Below are 6398 nucleotides of genomic sequence, written 5' to 3' on the forward strand. Positions count from 1 at the left end.
ACACGGACCCTATACATTTTATTTCACCATGTTATAGGCCATATGTTTATTTTTAACTGTGACACGTTTCGAATAATCTACATTGTAGAAAAAATTTTATATGCGAAAACGTTATGAAAGTTGTGATTTTCCAATAGACTCCCATCATAAAGAACTGCGTGAGGTTCAAATCGATCTAGTAAAAAATCAAGCACATGACCCTATCTTTTTTATTGCTGAATTTTCTAAGTATACTTTGAACTTTTATAAAATCATGGTTTTATCAAATTCTACATTGTAGAAATTGAAGTTTGGTCATATTATGAACATAAGAACAAGAATGTTTGTTTCTAAAATATTTTTAAAAATCCAAATCAAGAAAAAAAATGACCGCGTTGGGCACCGAACCTCGAACCGCCGCGGCAATAAAGACATTTTCCCGTCTTCGTAACAAATAGCGCTACAGCTGAGATAATAAAAACTTCAAAACATAAGATATTTATAATCGAGACAACTTGACTGGAATAATTTAAGCGTGACGAACGCTTTTCGATTTTCATCGTAGAAAGTAGTAAAAACAGCAAGTTCTCATGTATTTCCTTAACATTAAGTTTTTCAGTAATTAACTTTTATAGCTTTCTTAAGAAATATAGCATTTATTTCAAGATATCTGAGAAAAAAAAGTTTTTGTTGTTGTTGTCGAACGATCTGGAGGCCGGTCGTTTTTTCTTCGACAAGATTTTCAGCCTTTTTCGTTCATTTACGCGATATTTATACAAAATGTACTCTCTAGATTAATTAAAATAACCGATATCGGATATGGTTAACCAGTTGAACGTTGGTGTAGTGGTAAGCTCTTTATGCACGTTACCATGGTTCGAATTCACTTTTAAGACCATGTTATTTAAAATTGTGTCAATATTACTTTTATTCGCACTTTATTTACGTCACATATCAATTTAATGACGCAAGCACCTTGAACAGACCGTTGAATGAATGAACACAGGTCCGGTTCTGAAGATTATAGTTGACATTTTGTACAACGGTTTACTGACATGTTCATGGAAGAATGTTAAATGGTTGAGTGTTTCTTTCAATACATTATAATAACAATAAATTATGATAAGTGAGACAATTTTCATAACTATTAAGTTTAAAGATAAGAAAGAACAATTAATATGGTCAGACAGAGAACTCGAACCTACCCTTAGATAAGTAGCCGCACACTTTGTCAGTACATCTGCACATGCGACAGGGGAAAGGGCTACATAAGGGGCCACACCTTTAGACAAGTTCAGCGCCTTTAAAAACTCACCATTTTCAAAGAACTGTTACGTAGATCTCCCTTCGTGTAAATGTATTAGCAATGTCCCAGTGCTGAAATTTCAATAGAATAGCTGAAGGTAATTTTCAGCAATTGTTTACTTTTATTGTTACAAATGGTATTCATTTCTAAAGGGGGACAACTTTTTGAAAACATTTTAAGTATCCATCGTAATGGACACTACGACAGAACATGCAACAGTGAGATAAATTGGTGGTATAGATGTGTTGTTTGTTTATCAAATATTTCAGTGTTTTGAAGATACACTCCAAAACCTTAAGCACTGTTTTTAATAGCTTTTTTTCAATAGGTGTCTTGTCATTTAGGTCCGGACACCGAAAACTAATTTACGGAAATATACGAAATATTCACGAGTGCCAGGTAAATAGTTACGGACAATATATGCACGTGCTATATATGCCGACGTCTGCTGTAAATCATCCAACGAAGTAATTGAATTACACACAGAACGTAAACACGGCTTTATATAGCAAACTAGGATTTACAAATCCTGTCCCAATATAGGCCTACTTACTAGAATCATTTGTTGTGCACATGAGTTCAACACGGTCAAATTGAGATTTGTACCCGTGGTATTTGAACGGTCCGAACATGCATCTTCTGATATCCAACGCAAACTATCATCGATGTTTTCTGCAAGAGTTTAAAACAATTTATCCTACCTCATATAAGATATAGCGCAATATCGGCCTGCCAAAAAAAACTTTGCTTTATCTAGTCAGTGTCAACATATCACTTTTGCGGGAACTTTTGAAATCACTTATTTTATCAAAATTTTGCATTTAAATCATCACCATTGTATTGGAAATGTCTGAACTTGGAAAATGAGTGGCCAAATCAAAGGATTTTATCCTGAAACAAAAAGTTATTGCTATTTTTCACTTTTACAGCGCTTCAGCCGGAAATTTTGAAAACAATTTTTTTTCCGAATTTTTCATTGAAACTGTTATCATTGTATTAGAAATGTTCTAACTAAGAAAATAAGTAGTAAAATCAAAAGTTTTTATCCAGACACAAATAGGTTATTGCATTTTTTCAATTTTCCACAAACTGAATTACACTAGCAAACGTCATATTATATGACGTCAAGTCTGCTCTTTCATATGACTTTTTCCTAATTTTCTGAACAGGTAGGATAAATAGAATATTAAATTACTGTCTGAATAAATTCAAATTTATTAGGCTCGTATACGAAAAAATATAAGGCTCGGCACAGCCTCGCCTAATATATTTTCTTCAACTCGCCTAATGAATTTAAATTTATCAGACAGTAACCTAATATTCTCTATAACCATGAACAAGTCGAAAGATTTCCTGCGGCCAGAAGTTATACAGACCAGAAATTGATGACAGTAACTTATGGGTGAATAACGTACTTTTTTTTATTATACCATTACGCTTTAATGTAGGAAATATTTACTCCATTCAAATGTTTTTACAAGTAGATCTATGAACTATGTATTTCTTAATTCTGAAAGTTATTGTTTTGAACAAAGATAACTATATTTCCCTTTCATGTATAACATAACTTTTAGCTAAACTGGTCACATTTCTTTACTGTTGAAATACTTTACTAGAGCTTTCAATGTGATTCATGCCTTCACCTGGACTTGCTTCACAACACAGGACCATAATCTAGGAAATTGAAGAGCAGTTAACACAAAAACCCTCATGCACAACAAAGTATCAATATTGATCATTACTGAAAGTTTGAATAAATTATATGAAATAATGAATGAGGAATTCAGGACACAAACATTTCTCTATATATCATATAGAGTGCCAGCTATATTGCAAAAACGGCGTTCCATAAATGCGATAAGCCAATCGCATATCGGTAAAAAGTCACGTGAAACCAGGTCTGAAACTTGTGCACATGAGCCACTGTTCTTTAACTTTTGTAGTGAATCGATGGAATATACATTAAAATATAAATGCCGACGGTTGTATGTTTCCTGTTGTCTTAAACTTTTATGTTGAATCGATTGAATATACATTGAAGACATAAATGCTGACTGTTCTTTAACGTTTCCTGTTGTCTTTTGTGGAACCTACAAATGCACTGCATTGAGAATGTTCTATATCAGCATGAATCGTACCTGAAATTTATTCCAGTCCGAGGATATTACGCCGCCATTTTTACCTAGCATGCGATAGGAACATGCCGATTTCAATAGAATGCAAAGTGATACATAGTGAAATGCGGCCGGGTAAAAGTAAGCACATTGCTGCCGAGAAAATGCACTAGGCAAGGTAAAAAGATTAGTACTATTTATATTTGGACTACTTAACTGTGACTTAACCTGCTGAGGCTTACATTCTATGGTAGTGATCAGCCTATGAAAAATCTATGAAAGTGTAGACATTTTATGTAAGGCATATCGAAAGGTCTTAATTGCTGCTTATGTATTGTACGAAAGTAGAAAGTTTTCATTTTATAAGTGGTTTCTTGCTGTTCAAAGTGAATTTACCTCTGAATCAGGAGGGGTAGAGTTAGACATCTTTAAAAAATACTGAGTTACATGCGGTAAAAGTTCTCTATTTTTCCTTCATTCTTTAGATTACATATTTTGGAAGAAATAAATTTCCGACACTGGGGGCCTCAAAATGACTACTTATTTTAAAATGTAATGATTAAATCATTTAAAGGCGTGGTAAATAGTAATGTTAATTACTTGAATATCAAAATGCAAAATGTCTTCAAAAAACGTTAAAGTGTCTTTGCATTCCAATTTTCTGACATATAGCACAGATAAACAAGAGCTCCGGAGCAATATACGCCCAAATGGTTTTATCAGTGGAGGATGGGAGCAAAATTTAAAGAGCTCGACTGTTGAAGCCCAAAGGACAGGAAGAACAAAGGGAAGAAATTTAAAAAAAAATCAAAGTCGACAGAAAAAAAAATCTAAGTCCACAAGAAAATCCTTACCAGGTAAATATATGTCAAAATACACTAAACAATTGGAAGTATCATCCATGTTGTACCACAGAAAAGTGGTCTTGTTTTTTTCCTACGGCCAATAATAAAAAAGTTACAAAATAGGCTATTTGTAGTAATATAAAAGGGAAGTAATTCAATAAGAAAATATATTGTAAGTGAAAAAAAAATTTGCCTAATAAAAACAAGAGCACTGCAATACACAGCAATATACACACAAAACAAAGTCATATGAACTTTGACCCCTTAATATGACCTTGACCTTGAAGCAAGCCATCCGAAACACGCACTCTACAGAGTCTGCACATCGTCTTAATGTAGAGAATGTGCCAAATTTCTTAAAAATCCTTCAAGCAGTTCAAGAGTTACAGAACGGACTCGCAACAAAGTCATATGACCTTTGACCCCTTAGTGTGACCTTGACCTTAAAGCAAGCCATCTGAATCATGCGCTCTGCACGTCGTCTCAATGTAGAGAACATTTATGCTAAGTGTCTTTGAAATCCTTCAATGTGTTCAAGAGTTACAGAGTGGACACGAAACTGCTAACCGACGGATGGGCGGACAGACGGACAATGGCGTCATAACATAATACGTCCCTTCGGGCGTATAAAATTGATTGATGTGAACATCTACTTATTTCGCGTCCATAAACAATATCACTAATAAAAATCTATAAATTTCGCAAACTGTCACACGAAACAATCTTGGTTTCAGAATTAACTCATTGTGAAATATCACAGTTTTTAAATAGGCAGTGGCTAGGTAGCCGGTTCCGGCTACCTAGACCAAAGGTCTACGTAGCCGGTTCCGGCTACCTAGGCCGGCTCTATATATATACATATCATATATCAACACGTAAATCAAGGTAGCCGGCTTTAATAAATTTTGTTATAAAGGAACATTATATTAGTTAAATTAATTACATTTTTGTGACTTATTATTTACTATTTGTGATTTACCTGTTTATTTCGCCGTATTTATGCACTCGTATCATATCGGCCGATATTTTGTTATGTTATCAGCAAATGATCAAAGTGTCGTTATCGTCATCGGCGTGTTTAAATGGCATGTTTATAATTAAAAGTAAAATTTTAAATGTATTTTTGTAGTTTGTTATAAATGTAAAAAAAAAACCACCAGTTTTGATCGATGATTTCAATTGTCGGCGATCCTTTAGAATTAGGTCTTTTGATATATACATGTAATTATGTAATATTACATTTCACATTTATCAAGCTACCTTAGAATAAAGAGCTCATATGTTCAAACAAACCATTAGAACCAATAAAGATCATTGAATTGTAGACAAATCGGAGAAGAAATTAGTAAGTAATTAGTTAATTAATTGAAGACGCACATAGAAGTTCGAAAGTAATGATCACTTAAAATTTTCACTTAAAAAAGGCACACGAAATGATCCAACGTCGTTATGTTCAGTAGAGTCGCATCATTTAATATACGAGGATTGTTTTGCCTTTTTAAAACTGTTTGTTTTGTTTTCTTTTAGGAATGAATCGCTGTATCTCGAATATGTATCGAGTACATTCTAACATAACAAAATGTTCGCCGATATGAGTGCGTAAATACGGCAAAATAAACAGGTAAAACACAAACAATAAATAATAATAAATCAGAAGAAATGTATTTTATTTAACTAATATAATGATCCTTATAATCCTTTATAGATACAGCTTATTAAAGCCGGCTACCTTTACTTACATGTTCATATATGATGTATATATAGAGCCGGCTACCTAGACCTAGCCACTGCCTTCCAAATATGTTCGAATGCACTATGGAGTGTCTATTGATTATCTCTCATTAATCTCGAGTGGATACAATTTTAGTATGATTTGCAAACCAGCGTGATGTAATAACAACCGAGTATTTACTGGTGATGTTGATGCAAGCTAAAGTTTTGGGTTCAACACAATGAACAACAAAGGACTACCCAATTTTGTTTCTAATTTGCCAGAAAAGTCTTTATTTGTTTAACGTTTTGTCTACACAATTACAGTGTTTAGGTCATTTTGGAACTTTTCAGCTTTTGACGGTAGAGGAAGACTCCCAGACTTTTCCAGTCATTGTTTCAGGCAAGAGAAGGCAAGTGGGTAGAACTGCCGATCTTCCGTTG

Source organism: Mercenaria mercenaria, chromosome 16, assembly GCF_021730395.1.
Source record: "Mercenaria mercenaria strain notata chromosome 16, MADL_Memer_1, whole genome shotgun sequence".
Lineage (NCBI taxonomy): Eukaryota > Metazoa > Mollusca > Bivalvia > Venerida > Veneridae > Mercenaria > Mercenaria mercenaria.